Source organism: Thamnophis elegans, chromosome 10, assembly GCF_009769535.1.
Source record: "Thamnophis elegans isolate rThaEle1 chromosome 10, rThaEle1.pri, whole genome shotgun sequence".
Lineage (NCBI taxonomy): Eukaryota > Metazoa > Chordata > Lepidosauria > Squamata > Colubridae > Thamnophis > Thamnophis elegans.
The window spans coordinates 31680100-31701140 of record NC_045550.1 but is presented as its reverse complement, the minus strand read 5'-3'; the positions used below and the strand labels follow the sequence as shown (position 1 = coordinate 31701140).

Sequence of the window (21041 nt, the reverse complement as noted above, 5' to 3'; positions counted from 1 at the left end):
AGAATGGAATGCTAGCTGCGAAGACAAAGTGAAACTAGAGTTGTGTTTTTCAAACTTGGCATCTTTAATATAGGTGGACTTCAATTCCCAGAATTTCCATTACCAAGTTTGAGAAACGTTGACCTAGTCCTGTGATGGCAAATCTATGGCACCCGTACCACAAGTTGCATGCGAAGCCATATTTGTTGGCAACAGAATCCCTTAGCTCTAGCAGGAAAGCCTTCCGAGGGTGAAAACTTCCCCTCGCATGGGGGTGTGTACGCACATGCATGGGTGTATATGTGTTGTGCACGCATGCAGAGGTGGGGATTTTGGCACACCTTTAGAAAAAGGTTACCCATCACTGACCTAGTGTAAGGAAAAGAACTGCCTCACCTCCCTTAGCAGAGACTTGCTGGTCGATGAAGAAGAGGTCAAGCAATGTGCTCTCAGCAGGGGTGTCAAACTTGCATCATTATGGCAGATCACGTGATGTATCAGGACTTTTCCCCTTCACTAAACCAAGTGTGGGTGGGGCCAACACGTGGGCCATGAGTTTGACACCTCTGCTCTACAGTCAAGACATCTTATTGGAAATATAAGTTGATTTAATAGTTTGGCATTTTGGCAGGGAGCTAAAATGGGTGCAGAGGCCCCTATCCCCCCACACCCTATTTTGGGCCTAGCAAGCCTGCCTGAAGCCTGCTGGGAGACAAATTGGGGGTCATGGGAATCCTGGAAGGGGTGGAGGAAGATAAGGTTGTGAGCCTGATGGGGAGGATGGAGGGGCGTGCAGCAAGCACCACGGATGGGGGGAGGGGCTAGTGATACTTACCTGTAGGCAGGAGGAGGAGGCAGCTCAGTTGGGGTGCAGGCCAGGCATGGCGGCTTAGGCAGGGAGATGAGGAGTGACTGAGTGGGGAGGGCAGGATGAGCAACTGGGAAACCGGTTCGGTGGGTGTGGCAGACCTGGGTTGCTGCCGATTCCAGCAACCCAGGCCACCAAGTTACTACCTATTCAGCTGAACCTGTCCGAACCAGTAGGAACCCACCTCTGATGTGTACATAATAGAAAGCTGTAACAGATTATCCAAAGTAAATTTGTAACTAACTGGTCTTCCCTGCAATTGAATATACTTATTTATATGATTACATAATTTGAAGTTTGAAATGAGTCAAGATGGCTTGTGCTGTGGATCACATGGAAGATTGAGCACATAAATATTGGGAAGGAGGTTGATATTATCATACAAATTACACAATTGAATAATGATGGCTGATGAAAATACACAAGTTAACTCAGTTGTATTGCAATTATGATAAAACTGATTTTCTACAGATGCTTATGTTATGGTGACAAATGATTTCCTGAGGTAGGTGACTTCTGTGAACCTAAAAAATTCCTAAGATATTTGTTTCAGGAGCCACCTAAAATGGCTCCCTTCCTTTTTTTTCATCCTAGGAATGACTACAGATGCTAGATCTAGGTTATAGGAATTCAGCAAAGTTTTCTGAATCTCTTTCTGGCATCTTGTGAGTTGTCTGGATTCTTTTAATCCAGACATGAAAGTTTTAGGAATGACTGCATTTATTTGACAATTAAGATTATGACATATACGAATCTTTGGAAGAGTGACAGATAAATAGGCTGGCTAATACTGCCTTGGTTACCAGCCAAGCTTTCTTATACTTTTCCTCCCCACTCCTATTTCACTAATTCTCCTTCTGAAATTTTCTGGATGTGTGTTATTGTTGAGTTACCTTTTTACATAATGAATGGGAGGGGAACTGTGGGATGGAACAGTCCATTGTAGTTTTCTAAATCTCTCACTTGGAAATGTTTTAAAGCTCAACAGAGAGAGAGAGAGAGAGAGAGAGAGAGAGAGAGAGAGAGAGAGAGAGAGAGAGAGAGAGAGAGAGGGAGGAGGAGAAACATTGCTTCAGTTTTTAACTCTCTGTGAATTATTTAAAGGAATCTTGTCAGAACAATGTCTTTATCGTTGTGACAGTATCCACAGCAGAACCAGCTGTCTCAATGGCTGTCCTCCCTCCCCGCAAAAATCATAGGCTCTGAGGCATGGAGAAGACAGGTCACTTGCCAAAGATAGATGGGATTGTTGAGATTATTGCTTCTACAGATTGCTTCTTTAGAAGAAAATGAACAAGCCAACAAAAATTGCAATGTTAGTAACATTTAAACTCCCCTTCTATTAGAGAGATCTTGGCTGTACCTCCCCTGGTTGTTGTTGTTGATGATATAATGTTAAATCGTGGCCTAACATATTTCCCAGATGCAAATGGATGTTATAGTTCCCTTCAGCCTTCAGCCCAGATTACATGGGTTTGGTATACACATATGTGCAATGATGTTATAGCTCAGAAGTGAGCAATGCATTTTCCCAAAACATAGGACTGCTGTGGAGGGCTGAACCAACAGGCTACTCAATTCTGCTCAATATTAATTTTTTTGCTTCATAAAAAGCAGTACATTATATGTTTTTGTTAGTTGCTACATGCTATGTCTTACATTTGATTTCTATTTTCTGATTGACTTTATGTGGGTAAAAGGGGCAGATGTGACCAGTGGGCCGTAAAATGCCAGGTCTGCTATATATATAGCCCAATGCTGGTTCTATGAGATGGATTAGCAGTATACTTTGGTAGAGTTGGCTAATTAATGTTGGCGTTTTCAAAAAAAGTGGCAGTCCTTTGTGGTAAAATTCAGGTTTCTTTGATTCTCATATAGCATCTTTTTTCTTTATGTGTGTATGTCATATTAGTTCTTTCCCCTGATTTTTCTTAAAATTCACATTTTGTACTTGAGTCTCATTTTCAAATTAATCTTCCAATTTGGATCCTGTCCTCCCAGTTTTGATTCTGGCAGCTTGGCAAAAGTTAGAAGCAGACTCCTGTTGCTCAATCTGTGTTGTATCTTTATTTTATACAACTACTACTTTTATCTATTTTTGCTCTTCCTTTATCTGCCTTTCCAGATGGCCATTTAGAAATACAGATACAACTCTTAGGTTCTTGCAAACATTCACTAGCAGTTCTTAAGAATTTTTTCTCATAGCATAAAATATCCAGAGGTATGAAAAAATAATACTATTTTCCAATGAACTGTTCATTTTTAAAGCCAAGCTCTAAATGCCTTAAGCAGCTTTTTTTTTTTGAAAAAAGATAAAGCCGGTGTAACTTGAATATCTTTATTTTGCAGGAAAAGGGCAAATTGAATTAAACCCTGTATCAGCTCTCCACCTAAGCTATGCTCTGACTTCTATTTCCTTCTGAAGCTGACATAGTGAATCACACCTTTGAGAGTAAGGCATAGCAATGGAGGTTTCAATAGAGAACTGACACAAGATTCTTAAACAATATCTGTAGCAAAAAAAAACCAAACAACCCCAACCTTTCAGTTGCTTTCCTATTGAAACAAAAAAAAAAAGGGAAATTAAACATGCTTTTTAAAAGCATGATTACCATAATGTGCAGTTTTCCTGTATGGTAATTAATTAAGAAAATCAGTGACAGTGGCGTTTGCAAAGGACGTTACCAGTCTAATTAAAGACAAAAGTCATAACAACAGTTAAACAATAGGCTAAAATACTTATTCTTGGACAGGTGCCCCACTCTGTTCATTCTTGACATGTGAATCTGCTCACCAGTTTATTTCAGGTGTTGCCAGGCTGTCATAGGAAATACCCAGAGACAATGTTACATTCACAAGCAGAAATGCCTTACAATTATGCGTTGTGCTTATTTCCATGAAAACCAGACAATCTTGTTTTGCAATAACTGTAGAAGTTAACAAGTATATATATCCAAGATTTGAGCTTTAAGGCAGTATAACACTTTGAATATGAGTGCCAAAAGAAATTTTGGAGAAATGTAAGGGGTGAACATTGCATAGTCTGCAATTTCTTAAAGCAGCAATTGCTATTGTATCCAGCTGCTTTATGAAGCCAAGAAAAGATGGATTTTGTTTAACTGCAGTTACAGATAGTGGCTACATTATGCCCAAAGGACCCTTTTGTCTTCAAAATCAAAATGATGGACAGCACTATGGTACATCTTATTCACTTCCATGCTACCAGCAATGCAGAGTACAAGGCCTTCTTTGCAACAGTGAAGGGAAAATGTGTTTTGCCATGTGTTTCCCATTGATCTAGGATTTGAACCAAGGAGAAAAATGTTAGAAGACTGTACAACCCCATCCCCATGCTATATGAGTTTAACTGCCAATAGAACTTTTGTCCAGTGAAAGGATTAAGATGTGTCTTACTCCAGAATCCATTGAACACTTAGGAATTGTGCTATTTTGCAGATTTACAGGACCGTCTGTAAAAGCAGTTCCACATGAACATCTGAGAGCAAACGGAATCTGTCTGCATTTTAAGGTTTCCGAGAAAATGCACATATGGATGAGCATCTTTTTTCTATTTTAAAAAATAATTAAGAAGGAGGAAAGTAAACAAACAATGAACATCTTTCCTGGGTCTATATTAGTCTTTGTTTAATTTCTTCCTTTTCACAACTCCACTAAGTGAAGTTTAAGTGGTAGACTATCATCTGGGTGAGTTAATGGAAGTGCCAGAAGAGGCTTCTGCACATTCTCAGTGCAGGCACAGAAGGATCTTCTTGTTATTGGAAATGGATGATAAAGTTTTAGTCCCTCTAGAAGAGAACTTCATTGCCTTCATGTTGTAAAACATCACTGAAGTAGCTTAGCTGCCTCACACAGATCTGCTAAACAATTCCCATGGATCTGTCATTGCTATTAATGCCTTACTCTCCTGCATTTTTTTCTCCCAGTTTTTATATCAGTCAAGCACAAAACAATACCCTAAACAAGGAAACTGCCAAAGAGAAAACTATACTCCTACCAGGGCAGGGTAAGCTACTATATATAAGCAGGAAGCAATCCCCAAAGTCACTAACATTGATGATGTTGCCTATTCAGATGCAAGCAACTAATCAAGCTCCTCACTAAACCTATGCTATGTCACAACAGATGTGTAGCAGAAAGCAGCAAAGGTTTCAAGAACAAAGCAGGCACACAAAAAACCCCACCCAAAGAAATTCTGTAGGACTTTATGTTTCATATATTTGCCACCTCAAAACTGAGGAAACTATGCAATCAAATCATTAAACTTCCAAGGCACGATCAAAGGGTTTTTAGGGCAGAGAGAAGGTTCATGGGCTGCATGTGGTTACAGAATAACAAGTTGTAAACTCTTGCAATAGATCCATCATCATTGTGGTAATGAGTATTGTGTCCTTGGTTAATTCTGGATATGAAGTAGCTTCTTCAGACCTAATCAGAAGTCAATTATGTGCTATAATAGTGGATTCCTGTTCTATGCAGAGGATTGAACTAAATTGCCTCTGAAGTCCTTCCAACCCTTTACATGCCATGATTGATTGTTATTGTGTAGTAGCTGCTGTTCTTACCTTTTTAATAAAAATGAGTTCAAATTCTAAAATGAACACAGCTTCTTGGTTCTACTGATAATGTTGTTTTTATAGCTCACCTGGCACCTGATCTTAGATCTCTTTTATTTTTTATGTTTTTAAATACAACATTTGACTCCATGGTTATTGCTTATGGTGCCAAAAGCAATTCTTCCCAAAAAACCTTGAAAAAAGAATTACAAGGATTATTCCAGGCAATCGCTAGGAATCAAAAACTGACTTGAGGGGCCAACAAATTCAACATATCATGAGTAGGATTTTATTGTGTGACTGGTGATGCTATTTTACTTCCAGATTATTTTGTTTGCACAATGCTATTACACTTAAAACATTTTCTTGTCATTATTTTCCTTCTCATAACATTTCATATTTAATTTATTTTCTTCACATTATAATTAAAAAGATAAAAGTTTAATAACAAAGTTTTCTATCCATTTTCCAAATCATTGTTTACAATTTACATCTCATTTCTTTATAGTGTATACATACATACATACATACATACATACATACATGCACACACACACACATATACTATATATATATATATATATATATATATATATATATATATATATATATATATATATATATATATATATATATATATATAATCATTATCCCTCTTTTATCCCTTTGTTATTAAACATTATGGATGTTTAGCTAGAATAGGACATAAGGATTTAGTGTCATTGGAGGATTTAACATGTATAAATGATGATGGTAACATGTATAAATATGTGAGTTAAAATACTTGAGTTAATATGAATTATATATGATGACTGTGGAAGAGATGCACGAAAGTCTTTTGTAACCAACTGATACACTTTCTACGGTATGTAAGAAAGGAAGATTGTATGTGTTGTGTTTGTTTTGAAAATAAAAAAACTTAAAAAAGATAAAAGTTAATACAAGTTAGAGAAAAATAAAAGTTAAAAGAGAAAATACTATGCAAAATAAAAATAGAAAGAAAAATAAGAATATAGTAAACAAAAAGAAAAATATATAGAGGTGACTTTCCCCTCCATCCAAAAAATATAAACAATTTTAGTAACTTATTTACTTCTCTTAAAATACAATAAATGATCATTTCTTCTCTTATTCCATCTTTTATCTATAAATAAACCCTTACAAGCTCATATTTTTAGTCCTGGCCAATAAAAATCCATTGAGAGTTCCTAGAGCAACATATTTAGTTTAATCTTGATTAAATAAACTAAGTTTATATTTACTCTTTTACTTTTAAAAATCTTGAGCTCTAATCCCTTCAAATAATGTTCTAAAACTTGATTTCTTTTCATTTGTTCTCACAAATCCTACAAAACTTTAGCAGATCTCTTTTGTAAATCCAATGTAGGAAAGTTAGTCAAGTCATTCTAATGGTTTATTTGCATATCCGTTTTATTTGATAAAACATTAACTAATTCTGTCAACTAGTGCTTCCAAAGATGCTTTTCCAAAGAGGAACTGGACTTTTTTGGGGTCCCCCCTAGAAAACATTTTGCTTCTCATCCAAGAAGCTTCCTCAGTTTAATTTACAGAAGGGTCTTGGATAGAAGTGAAAAAGAAAAATAACAAGAAAGTCCAGTTTCCCTTTGGAAAAGCATATTTGGGACAACTGTGACCTGGAAGATTGAGAATCTCTAAAAATGTCCACTAGTGTTGTTATTAAAACATCAACATCAACTACTGTTATATCCAGTATAGCATCTTTTTTTCATATCATTCTTTTAGCCTGTCATTTTTTAAAAGAATTTAACTTATGAATCAAATATCCTTCAACACATCCAGTGTTAAACTATTTTGCTCCATTTGTTATTAGTAAGTCAAATGTAAATGTTCTTTAATTGAATTTTTCATTCAATAAAATTTCTAATCTAGAAGTTCCTGATAGTTCCTTCTAATGTCCAATATTTTAAGACTTATCCTATTATGCTTTTTTAAAATTCAGAACAACAACCTTTTCCTACAGGAAGGATTCCTATAATTAATTGTTTCAAATCTATTTGGACTGTTAATTGGTTTGTAACTTTCCAAAATCATTCTAATCTTTCTCTCTCTCTCTGATTACTGTGCTTGATTGGCCAGCAAACTCACCTGACTTGAATCCCATAGAGAATCTATGGGGCATTGCCATAGAGAGATGAGAGACATGAGACTGAGCAATGCAGAAGAGCTGAAGGCCGCTATTGAAGCATCCTGGTCTTCCATAACACCTCAGCAATGCCACAGGCTGATAGCTTCCATGTCACACTCCATTGAGGCAGTAATTGCTGCAAAAGGGGCCCAAACCAAGTACTGAGTACATATGCATGCTTATATGTTTCAGAGGTCCGATATTGTTCTATGTACAATCCTTGTTTTATTGATTGCATGTAATATTCTAATTTTCTGAGATTGGGGATTTGGGGTTTTCATGAGCTGTAAGCCATAATCATCACAATTATGACAAATCACGGCTTGAACTATCATGTTTTGCATGTAATGAGTCTATCTCATATATTAGTTTCACCTTTTAAGTTGCATTACTGAAATAAATGAACTTTTGCATGATATTCTAATTTTTCGAGTTGCACCTGTATACTTGTATACTTGTTTCAGTAGCCTCAGCAAAATAAAGTTTTTGAAAACTGAAACTAATCAAAATCTTTTCAAGATGTACAATGAGACAAGAATAACTGAGTTTTTAGTCAAGTGCTATTACTCACTTTAAATACTGATAAAAGGATAGCAAATATTTTCAGGCAATAAAACATCCTAGAGATAAAAGCAGTTTCACTTTCTGCTAAAATAAATGTATGTCTTTAAAGGAGAAAAAATAGATTCTTTCCTAATAAAAAAATAGAACAATAAAAGTATTTATTTAGGCTTACTGTTCAATGTTTCTTATTTAATTTTTAGTTCACTTTCTGTGGTAATACATTTTGAATGCTTGGTTTTAACATCTAATGTTTTAGAAATCTTTCTCTAATGTTATTCTAGAGCTGTAAGTGGTGGGTCTGATAATACATCGATTCCCCCAAATTAATTCCCAAACATGGCTGAGTAATGGTATCTTCTTTCTGTTCCTCCTTCTGGCTTCTCTCAATATCCAGTCTGTATCTAGAAAACTTATATGATTGTGCATTTTAAATACAACTCCTAAGTCCCAAAATATGACATTATGTAAGAGAAGAACATAGGATCTCGTGGCAATCTGGTGAAAAGAGCAGAATTCTTGGAGGGAGGCAGTTCTGCAAGTAATCTGGCCCTGTGCTATGCAGGCCCAAAGTGATAACATGCACTTTGAATTCTTTTAGAGAGTTATTGAGGTCACCTGGAGGTTTATCTGTGTCATCAGCATCACCTGAGTGGTGCAAAAGGGTATGGAGCCTTCCAGTGGTAGGTTGCTAACCGGTTTACTACCGGTTCGCTCGTGCTCTGCTTGGCAGGAGCCTCCCATCACCGCCAATATTGATTCGGCTGAACCAGGCCGAACTGGGAGCAACCCACCTCTGGAGCCTTCTTGGAACTATTGAAAAAACTGTGTTGTACACCAGAGATAGATTATATCGTATCCCTCCCCCTCTATTGAGTGGCCATTTTCTTTTAAATTCAGATGGACTGCTGACTCTTGTCCTCCTGATGGGTTCGTTCTCCTATGTTGTGCCATGCAGTTTATTAAGTGATGGCTTTCTTTCATTAATGTGCACGTGATCATCACTGCCTTGTACTGCATATAGCTAGTTGCTAGTTTGTATCTGGGTCTCTTATCTTTGGAGTGGACAAGCTTCTGCCTTAGTGTAGTCTTGGATTTGAAGTGTTCATGTATGTTGTGATGACGGAAGATTCTTCTGACGTTTTCCAATATTCCTGCAATGTATGGAATGACAATGTTGTTTTGTTTATTGTACCTGTCTGCTGTGGAGATGCTCCAGTTGGGTCTTTTTTTGAGATTTTATGAAGGCCACTTGGAATAGGCACACTTTCTGAGGGTTTCCTTGATGTGTTTTAGTTCTTTTTCTTTCCCATATTTGCTGGTAGGCAGGCCTTTAACTCAGTGGTGTAGGGTTCTAATAACTCCTGTTTGTGCTCCAGTGGGTGATGAGAATCTTGAAGACAGCAAAGCCCACATTTTGTACAGAGAGGAGTGCTGGTTTGAAGTAGGGTTAAAAGAGACTATTATGTCAAAATTGAACAGCCCTGTCTTAAGGAATATGACATCATCTATCTCCAGTCTACAACACAGTCCTTTCAACAGTTCCAAGAAGGCTTTACACCTATTTGCACTACTCATTTGACCCTGGCAACATAAAAAAACCTCCAGGTGGTCTCTCTAAAATAATGCAAATGACCAGCTATTTGCAAGGACTATAAATCCTTCTATTGCCCACCATCCAGTCAGAAGTGAAGAAGGTCTTGGATGAGAAACAAAACACTTCAAAGAAAAACAAGAAATTCCAGTTGCCTCTTGAAAAAGCACCTTTGAGACAACTATGATCTGGATGACTGAGAAACTCCATAGATATTTGCAAGGAAATGGTGTAGTGATAATGCAGAACAGTTGCAAAATGAGAGCTATTTAGGAAGGGTATAAATGTTTTCCTATGTACTGTAGAACTCTGTTTCCTTCTTTTGACTGATGGTAAAATATGTATTTATTTAGACAGGTTTTTGCAATAGTTAGAAGGAATATCTTCATCCCCAGCTGAACTCCTCAGAGAATGCAGACTAATGATATGTCTATATGTCTTTAAAACACTTTTACACTGTTCATACATAAATAATCTTTTTATTAGAATTATTATCCTTGCTCAGGAAAGAAGTAAATAGTTTAATTGGTGGCTACAGTGACAATTTTCAGCATTTTTGCTATGGCTGCTAAGCATTTTGTACCACCATAATGAATTAGTAATTAGGAATACTCACTTTTTAAATGAACTAAAAAAAAAACTTATGCATCTGCTGCCAGTGCTTTATACCAGTTTTAATAATTAGATGTTTTCCTCATTCTTCTGTATGTGAGTCTATCTGTTTGAATTTGGAGTTTTATCCCACCTTTTCAAGACAAGTCTTTGTCCATTTTTAATTTTTTGGGGTCATAACTAGTTTTCAGGTTTTATACCTGAGGCTTTGGGCATGTACATTCCACAGCCCGTAATAATCCATACCCTTGTCACCACATTAAATTTAATTTGTCTGTGTAATGGCATTTTGCTTATATATGTAGTACTTTCATGTCCATAAAATATTAATATCTTTCTGATCACATACTGCGATGCAGACATTAATTTATGCTTGAGTGGTACTGGAGCACATTGGAATTATGCATCATATTCCTGACAGTATTTAAGGGTTTCAGTATAAAATTGCTGTCAAACCTTGCCTGCAATCCTCAAACCCTGTAAACAAAATTTGCATGGCTTGTAGATTGGATTGCAAATCTCAAAAATTGTCATAAGCCCAATACATTTTATTCCTTAATTGTTGCAATAGCCATTGTTAAATTAATTATTATTAATTCGCTTGCAAGTGGTCATACTCTAATGAGTTTTGATGGATCTCCTGGGGAACAATGCATCAGTTAAGTTCTATCACATTTTCTTTATTCCTCAAATTACACGTGGATCACAGCTAAATGTATTGTTTCCACATTCCACATATGATTGCAGTAATGACCTAGCTCCATGTCCATACAATTATTATTTGTGGAGAACAAAAGTGTCTGTTGCAGCATGTTAGCCGATGAAGACAAAGAGAAAACTCTTAAGTTGCCAACATGGTATTTAATAGATGTAATTTTCAGTATTTTTTTTGTAGCTGAAAGCTTTGAAGGTATGAATTTTCCTTCAAAATAGCATAATCTGAATGACAGTGTTTTAAAGCTTTTTATTCTTTGTTAAAATAGGTGGGTTAAAATCAATTTACGGATCCCTTCCCAGAGGCAGCAATTTTAATATGTTGTAGGTGAAATAAAGAGCTTTTTGCAGCATAAAGGCTAGCATATATAGATGCATAAACATTTATTGTTGCATGCAAAGGGTCTAAAAATGCACAAAATACAAGAGGTAGTAGTAGTACTTTTGCAGTATTTCTTTACTGTATCTACGTGTAACCAGGATAAGAACCCAGTGGCTTTTTCAAATTAAGGTTAGTGACAATTTTATCTCTGTCAATTTAGTTTGAAATTTTGCAGTATGCAATGAAAAATTCAGAATTCAATAAAAAATTGAATAAAATACATAAGAAAATGAGGTTGCATGAAATATTTTCATTCACTGTTATACACAGAAAGTTCAGTATTAAAGTTCTTTTTAATACAACATCATTCAATTTCAAGGAAAAATTAAAATACACACTCCTAACAGTAAAAAGGAGGTGGGAGAAATTCAGAAGAGGAAAAAGTTAAAATTCTTTTCCAATGTTTTTGTCATTTTGAGATATCTTCAACAATCTGTCCAGGAAACATCTTCTAAATAGTGGTTTCAGATGGATTTCAAATCTTATCCCGGAAAGAAAAAAGTTACGAGAAGCAACTTGAGATCCTGATAAGATAAATTAGGTCAATGTCAAACAAGCTGAAATCAGAATCCCTAAACTAATTTCAAGTAAGTTGGCTTCTGAAACAGGTTCTAATAAAGTTGATTCAAAAGAAAAAGTAGCACCTCGGATAGCACCATGCAATGTTTATCCTGGAATGTCTAGAGAGGAAGGTTCTTCTAACTATGCCCTATGCAACATCCCTGCTCCTCCAACAACTTGAAGTATTGTAGCACCATGCACAGATTTGCTCTTTTGGTCCTGCAAGGATTATGCTATGTTTGTATCGTGGCCTGAGTGGAATCATGCATCAGATGGACATTGAAAGAAATAGCAGGAAGATCTAAGAGATACTTTTGTACCGGTAAACTTGCTGCATTAAAGAGGAAACATTTTATTTTACAGGAAAGGCAGGAGATAGTAAGCATTAGTAATGGAAGGGTTTCAAGATTTTTAGCTCAAAAATTTATTGCAAATATTTAAATCATGTATAGAAAATGCCAACACCTCAATTCTCCCAAAGATGAGATGAATATTGAAAAACATATGAATTTGATGTAAAGAAAATGAACAGATAGATTTTTTTCTCTTTCTCTCATAACAATGATGTTGATCCCATCTGGATAAGAGCAAGGAATAAAGCACTACATAGACTTCAGTGAGATATTTACAATACCAATACACAATCTTGGAAACTAGAAGAGGAATTTCTTATGTTTATAGTGAGTTTATTATGGTAGCATTTTTTTTGAATGATTTGAAATGCTTCTTCTCAGATTTCTTTCCACTTAGGCTGAGTTACTATTTATGACATAAATTGCCAGCAGATTCATCTTCTCTCTTACAATTGTACATGTCTACTTTCCCCTCTATTACTTTTCCCATCTCCCTACAATTTTTCACATCCCAGGAGCATCCAGTAAAGATGAAATATGAATGATGCAAAGCAGCAAAAAGGCATTTCTTCACATAATACACAGTAACACACTTGCTGTTCATATGATGATTGCTACTAAATGGCATGGATGTAAAATAAAATCAGATTAATGTAAGCAGGACAAACCTCTTAATACGTATGTTAATCAGCAATCCGCAAAGCTATTCATCCCAGGTACCTGGATGAAGAAAAGTACACTCACTTTTAAGTATGATCAGCTGTACTGCTTTGCTGAAGAAAAAAGTTTTTTAAAGCAAAAGGACTGGGACAAGTAGTTTGCCCTCAACTTGACATTCTTAATTGAAACACTTAGGGCAGCTGCATTGTGTCTGTGATACAAAGTGCCACAGAGATAGTAATTTTATTCTATCAATATATCTTTGAATATGTAAATAGAAACGTGTTCTTATACAAATACCCTGCTTGCAGGCTTGTCATATTTATCTAGGCAGGGCTTTGGTCTTACCCAGCATTTTTATTTTGGTATGGTAAGGAGCAAGGACAACTGTAATTTTAATTGATTATAGGCAACCAAGTATATTTTGGGTGATCACTTAGATATATAACTCTGGTTTGTTTGATGATCCATTTGGCTATCTATGATGTTCCCAGGAGTCTTCTCCAACACTAAAGTTAAAAAAACATCAGTATTCTCCATAGTGAGGGGAGGAGTATCCAGGATGGGTTGACCTTATCCTCTCGTTGATTGGACTGAGTCAGATAGGTTTTGGGGAAATGCCCCTGGTCCACCGGGTACCGCCCAGTTATCGACTCAGTCCCTCAACTGGACGGTTTGCCATCCTGGATCTCCGATAATCTTGGAAAATTTTAAATAGCAAAAAAATCAAATTGTCTCCCTATCGTAGCAGCCGCATGCGAGCTAGACAGCTCCCTGAGCTGTGGAAGAACTGCTGAAACCCACCAGGGGCGGCATGCTGCCCAGGCCTCTGAGTGAGACAAGCATTACTCAGGAAAGAAATCTGCCAGGCAAGCAAGAGACAAAGGGCGCAAGTCTTACAAAGACAAGCCCTGCCACAGAGGCTCCAGCAGCGCCAGAGCACTCTGCCGCTCCCCATAAGGGTTGAGCAGCGAGCCGCAGCTTTTTCAAGCGCCGCGAAGCACCCGCACCGCTTCCACTTGTCCCAATTGATCGGGGCTACTGGCAGAGCCTAAGGAGGTGCTGGAATCCTGCCGAGAAGGTGAGCCTTGCCATGGAGACTCTGCCGGTCGCCGGAGCACTCCACTGCTCCCCACAGGGTTTAGCAGTGAACTGTGGCTTCTCTCAAATGCCGTGGAGCACCCGCACCTTTTTTCACATGGCGCAGGTGGATGGAGGGGGCCCTCGAGTAGAGCCAGGCCTTCAGCAGCACCGGAAAGAGGCAGGAAGCGAAAAACCAGCGGCAGGGGCGCATGGCAGTTCCTCGGAGCACAAGCCGCTTGGGAAGAAATTTTTAAAGTGGTGCCCTTTGTTTCCTGGTGTGGGCACCATCTTGAAGCCGGGAGGAGACACATGCTCAAAGATGATGGCACTCAGCAGCACCGAAGAGGCCGGCAGGACCAGGTAGCTGCAACGACAGCCAGCAGCCCCACCGGAGGGGCAAAGGATCACTCCAGGTTAGTGGAGAGTCTGCCCAGAAGTGAGGGGGAAGAAAGGCTACAGCCAAGAAGAAGCATCTTTCTCCCAGGGCAGAGCTAGAGGCAGAGGGTGGTCCCAAGCCTTCCAAACCTCCCTCTAAGTACGAAAGATGAATGCACTGGAAACTAGAACAGATCTGCAAGAAGGCAAGTAGCCATAAGTCCATCCCAGGCCTGGGAAGGGGAAGGCCCCTGGAATCCTTCCAACAGGCGGGGCCACAGGGGAGGACCCTACAGTGCAAGCAAGGATCCCTATTGACACATCAGGTCTTTGGGGTCTTGCTCAGGGGTGGCACTCACCCCCACATATGGCTTCACTGGATTCAGCCCTGCCCATGGGGCTACCACCTCTGGGATTCCCCCCTGCACAGGTGAGCATGGGCACAAGCCAGCAACCCCCCACAGGGGTTCCCAACTTTTAAGACCGAATGATGCGGGCCTTCCAGCAATGCACGACACCGGCATTTCAGCCGCCACAAATAGGATACCAGAGGGCCTGTAAACCCAGGGGGAAGACATTCCTAGCTCCCTAGCCTCATCACAAGAGGACAGTGACCTGGATTGAGAGGAGGGAGAGGTTAGGGAGGATAAACTATCCAAAGATGAAGGCCCCCTCCTAAGCCGGCATGCCCCCTCCTAAGCCGGCCTTCATCAGGTTACTCCAGCCCTCATTGTACAAGTCACTCCTATTCAAAGCCAAGGCAGCCGCCAAACTCGGAAACTTAGCTGAAACACCGCCTCAGCACCAGGGGTTATCAGCAGAAACCATCTTTGATGAGCAGGCCATTGAGACAAACACAGTGCCAACCCCCAGAGCCTTTCTTGAGTTGGTCAAGCGCCAATGGGCAGCTTCCACAGCGGGACCCATGCCCACATCCACAGACAAGGCCTTCTTCAATGTGGATCAGGTCATGGCCCATGTGCTATCACAGTCCTCCATCGATGCACTGGTCATGGCACTGCATACCCCTAATAATCTGGGGAACCAGAGGAAGCTCTGAAGTTGGAGGACAGGAAGGCAGACCTCACCCTCCAAAGGGGTCATCAAGTGGCTACCTGGGCAGTGAACCACCGCCTCCTTCTTCAGTCGGTCTTCCTTACTCCGATTACAGGAGCTGCAGCAATGAATCCCCATCACTGATGTCAGAGCACACCAAGACATCAACAAGACCACCATAAATATCTCAGGTTCTGCTACCTAGGGCATCACTTCCAATATTGGGCCTTGCCCTTCGGGTTGTCTTCCGTCCCTCGAGTTTTACTAAACTAATGGCTGCCCTGGCAGTGCATCTGAGACAGTTCCAGTCAGGATTCAATATTATTTAGATGACCTGCTGATACAGTCATCCTCCTTTAAGGGGGCTCTAAGAGATCTAGATACCACTATGACAATTCTGAGGGACCATGCTTTTTGGTAAACGTGGCTGAAAGCCACCTTCACCCATCCACTAGCCTAATCCATCTAGGGGCTCTGATAGATACAGAGGCAGGCAGGGTCTCTCTGCCATCAGAGACAGCTCTCTCTAAGACAGCTAGCTACTCAGGTAGTCACGGGAGGTAGAGTGTCCTTAGCCACTTTGTCCAAACTGCTGGGAACCATGGTCTCTGCCATTGGCATTGTCCCTTGGGCTCGCCTCCACACCAATGGCTCCTTTTGCCTTTCCAGTGAAGGCGCATGAGCTGTTCCCAGACCAAGGTCTTTGTCCCAGTGGAAGTCTCCTGCTCACTGACCTGGTGGACGTCCCCGGCGTTAACCAAGGGCGAAGTCTTCAGAACACCAGATCGGGTGACGGTAACTACAAACACCAGCCTGTTCAGGTGGGGCACCCATCTACAAGCTCAGATAATGCAGGGACAATGGAGCCAGGTGGCGCTGACTCACAACATCAACTGGTTGGAGCTCAGGGTGGTTCGCCTGGACCTGGTACAATTCTATTGCTCTGTCAGGGGCAGGCACATATTAGTCCTTACAGAAAACATTGCCACCAAGGTTCACTTAAACAGACAGGGTGGGACCAAATTAAGGGCCCTTATGTGGGAGGCCAAAAGACTGGGGCAGTGGGCTGAAAAGAATGTCCTATTCTTAAAGGTGGAACATATAGTGGGGATGGACAACATCAGAGCCAATTGGCTCAGCCGGGCCGAAGTGGACAACTTGGAGTGGAGACTGCATCCTGTGATCTTCAAGGAGGTGCTTTGGTCGCCCGGAGGTCAATCTATTTGCCATCCCCCCTCAACACTCAACTCCCAAGGTTCTACTCCAAGTACCAAACACACAGGGCAGAGGGGGCGGATGCTCGTGGCCCCGGGGACTTCTTTATGTCTATCCACCCTTGCCCCTGATTCCCAGAGTCATTCAAAAAATTCTTTGGGAGGGGGCAGAGGTGGTGCTGATTGCCCCCCCCCCCCACTGGCCCAGGAGGCCATGGTTTGCCGATCTCCAATCATTCTCGGTGGGCAAAGCTTGGAGGATTGCCCAGGAAAGTATTTCCTTCAACCAGGGGTCACTGGAGCACCCAGACCCCCTGTGGCTCCAGTTGACCGCTTGGCGGTTGAGTGGATCATCCTGGGGAAGGATCGATTCTCCCCCAAGGTAATAGAGACTATCCAGGCCGCCCGAAGACCTTCCATGGAACGATTTACGGCACGACCTGGCGAGCCTTTTCCACATGGTGCAGTTCCTAGGGACAGAATCCGGTGAGGGCCACTGTTCCCTTAGTGCTGCATTTTCTCCAGGTGGGCCTGGATAGAGGGTTAGTCCCAATATGATTAGGAGACAAGTCTCGGCCATCTCATCTGTGCTTCTGTGCGGCAGGGCCCAGACACTCACTCACCACCCTTTGGTCAGGCAGTTTCTTAAAGGGGCATCCAACCTCAAACTACCCATGGTACATAGGTACCTGTTGTGGCCCAGGAGCCGTTGGAGCTGCAAACAGACTCCAACAGCAAGGGGCTTTATGAGTCAGCTCTGGAAGAGGTGGAGGACCTTGGACAGGCTTCCGACTCCGATCAGGGCGCAGAGAGGCTGGTTGGCCACCAGGAGGTGCCTGAGGCATAGAGCAGTGGTGAGAGCCGAAGGGAGTGTGCTCCAGACATCAGGCCTTGGAGTAGTGATGAGGAGGCAAGGGAGGTGGTCCTGGATGCCCGGCAATGCAGAAAAAACAGCTACGCAGTTACAAAAGATAATTGGACCCAACTTGTTGTAATTAGGCTCCTCTCAAGATTGTATTTAAGGAGGGACTCTGGGAGGAGTCTGGTTTGCAGGATTCAACTTCATTCTTAACGCTGGAGAAGCTGTTATCTGTCTCTGTCGAAGTCTGAGTTGCTGCCAAGGTTCTTATCTGTTTGTTGTGCTAGGGTTTTATGTTTCCTGCTAATAAAGTGCTGTAGAATTCTAGTTAAGCTTGTCTCGGCATTCGTTACTGGATGGAGGAGGGGGTCAGAACAGGTACCCCTCCTGGGACTTGCTCTGACAGGAGCCCCGTTTGAGCCATTATGAACAGTGTCACTAAAGTTTTTAACCCTCAAGGTGATGTTTATGGATACTCCTTCTCCACTATTAGAAGAGGCGTATCAGGTAAGTACCAACACTCTCTTTCAATCCTGCTTCTTCAAAGTCCAACTTTCACTTCCATAGAACACAGGAAATACTATTGCTAGCATTGCTTGCACTACTGTGATCTTTGTGAGGGCAGACTCATCACAGCATCTTTCATGGCTGCTCTGTCAAGTGCTAATCTACAGCATATTTCTTGATGAGGGACTTTTGAGGCACAAAGTTGGACACCAATATTAGTAGGCTTTAGATATCAAATTAGTTTTAGTCAGACATTTAAAAGTTTCTAATACAAAGCTATGTAAATATATAATTTATATTGTCTATTCTGTCAGAATTCTGTTTAAATCCTGTTAAATTATGTAGTACTTCCTCTAAGATAAAACAAATAGGACTTCTGTGGTATTTTAAAGATTATCCAAGATAAATCCTATTAGATGACTGGAATCAACTCCCATGTAGAAACAACAAGGTGATTGAAACTGTTATTTGTTGGAATAATAAACAATTAATCTTTAAGGTGACAGTAGAAACATATCTGTTTTGGCTGCAAGAGACTATTATGCTATTTCTTTGCAAATTCTATAGAAATGAATTTATTTATTTATTTATTTATTTATTTATTTGTTCATTAGATATACATGGCTACCTATCTCAACAAGGGTGACTCTGGGTGATGTACAATAATCCAATAAAACAATGCATCTATAAAACATTCATATAAATATATAAAAAAATCAAGGCCAAAGATTCAGAGTGTTAAAATTAAGAGTATAAATATACCAACCTAGTGTATGGAAACATTATCTACCTCAGTAGTATAGGCATCTGACCATATTTCTGCTTTCCTGGAATCCTCAGGTCTGGTGACATACTTTGTCTTAAGGGACTTAGAGGAAACCAAAAGGAATAGAGCAGGGGTGGGTTTCTCGCCCCCTTCCAACCGGTTCGGTTGGAACGAGGCCGGCGGCGTCCTCGCGCACGTGTGCGGCGTCCTCGCGCACGCGTGTGGTGCGTGCACGTGCACGGCGCACGCATGCGTACTAGCATCTGTGCAATGCTCCAGCTGCTCCTGGAGGATCGCGGAGGCGCTGTATGCGTCCTGCGCATGCGTGGAAGCGCAGAATTCATCAAAACCAGGTAAGGAGCGGGCGCGGGCGTGCGGGCACGCGTGGGCGCGGGGGGGCCCTTCGCCGTTCCCGGAAGTTACTTACTTCCGGGTTCGGCGACCAACCGGTTCGCAGGGACCGCGGCGAACCGGTTGAAACCCACCCCTGGAATAGAGCTAACTGAACCTTGGGTTGGGGAACAGCGTATTCCACTAGGTGGGTGTCACAGCAGAGATGGTCCTGCTAAATGTATGTCCCTAGTAGAAGGACCCAAAACATACCCTCTATGCCATATCTAATAGGATTGGTTCAGTGGTGGATTGCACGCGGTATGCCCTGGTATGGGTGTACTGGTGCCCGCCCAGTGCACTGGGTACCGTTCCAGTATGGTGCTCCGGAGGGCCCACCCGCCCGCCCAAGCTCCTTACCTGTATTTGAGCTCTTTGGTGCTTTCGCGCACAGAGCGCATACTGCCTGCACAACACTCCACCAAGCAACTGGAGTATTGGAGAGGCATCACAAGAGGTAAAGATGCATGCATGCGTGCACATGTGCACGTGGTCATGTGCTGGATGCCTGGCCCCATTCGGGGAACCCACTACTGGATGGGCTGATATAATAGTGGAGATTTTCCCTCAGATAACCTGGTCCCATGCCATAAAGGACTTTAAAGATTAAAGGCAACATCATGAATTGTACCCAGAAGCAAACTGACAACAGTGCAGCTTGCAGAGAAGAGGTGTGACATATGATATTCTTGGAGCACACACCACTCTCTGCACCGCTGCATCAGTGGTGGGTTGCAGGCGGTACGCCCTGGTAGGGGCGTACCAGAACCTACCTGGAGCACCCGCCCACCCAAACTCCTTACCTGTCCTTTAAAACCTTTGTTGCTTCTGCGCATGTGCATGGGGCATATAGCCGGGCAGCTGGAGAATTGCGGAGGCTTGCGGAGGCATCGCTGGAAGGTACGACGCATGCGCGCACTGCGTGCTGCACTGGTTCATGTGGAGGATGCCGGGCCCCATTACGACCATACTTGTTGCAATGGGATCCGGAACCCACCACTGCTGCACCAACAGAAGCTGCTGTATACTCTACAAAGGCAGCCTTCTAGAACACCTTACAATAGTCCAATCTGGAAGTAACTAGAACATAGATGACTGTGAACAGTGCCTCCTGATCCAGGTATGGACATAACTGGGGCACAACATGAAATTGTGCAAAGGTCATCTTAGCCAGGACTGTTATCTGCTTTTCAAGCAGGAATTGTGAGTGTATGAAGATCCCCAGATTGCACACTGCATCTGTCTGGGGCAGTGCAATGCCATCCGAAACCAAAGATGGCATAGTTCTGGATGAAAATTGTCCAGTTTAGTGGGATCCAGCATTGACTTTTGGAGAAGAGGGCAAAGCAAGTCCTCTTTAAAAGGCTGAAGAACAACCCCTTCACTCAAATAGCAATTAACCACTGCTAGAACTCACTCACATGCACTCCTAGGTCACTTTAACAATGTAAAACTCTAGTGTAGGGTACAAGGACTTTTAATTTATGCTAAATAGATGTTACTGCTGTTTCACTGTGATAGTTGCCCTAGTTTTGTTTATATATATCGTTAGGCCTATGAATGCTTCAGAAAAGTTTCATCAGAAGTGATCTGGGATACACAGGTTAGCACCTGTTTAAAGCACCTGGGTATTTTTTTGAACTTCTGAACAAGCCTAAAAAATGCAATTGCTTTAATAAGTCATATGTAGAATCATACTTTCTTACTGAGGTATGTGATCTGTCTTGGGGATCATGAAGCTGAAATATAAAGTATAAAGATTCGTA

General features: G+C 41.2%; 1 protein-coding gene across 1 annotated transcript in view; it reads left to right on the top strand.

Annotated features, from left to right (window-relative positions):
• Window positions 1–21041, top strand: part of EPHB1 (EPH receptor B1) — a 303154-nt gene that overhangs the window by 13289 nt on the left and 268824 nt on the right. The gene's annotated exons all lie outside the window — the stretch shown is intronic.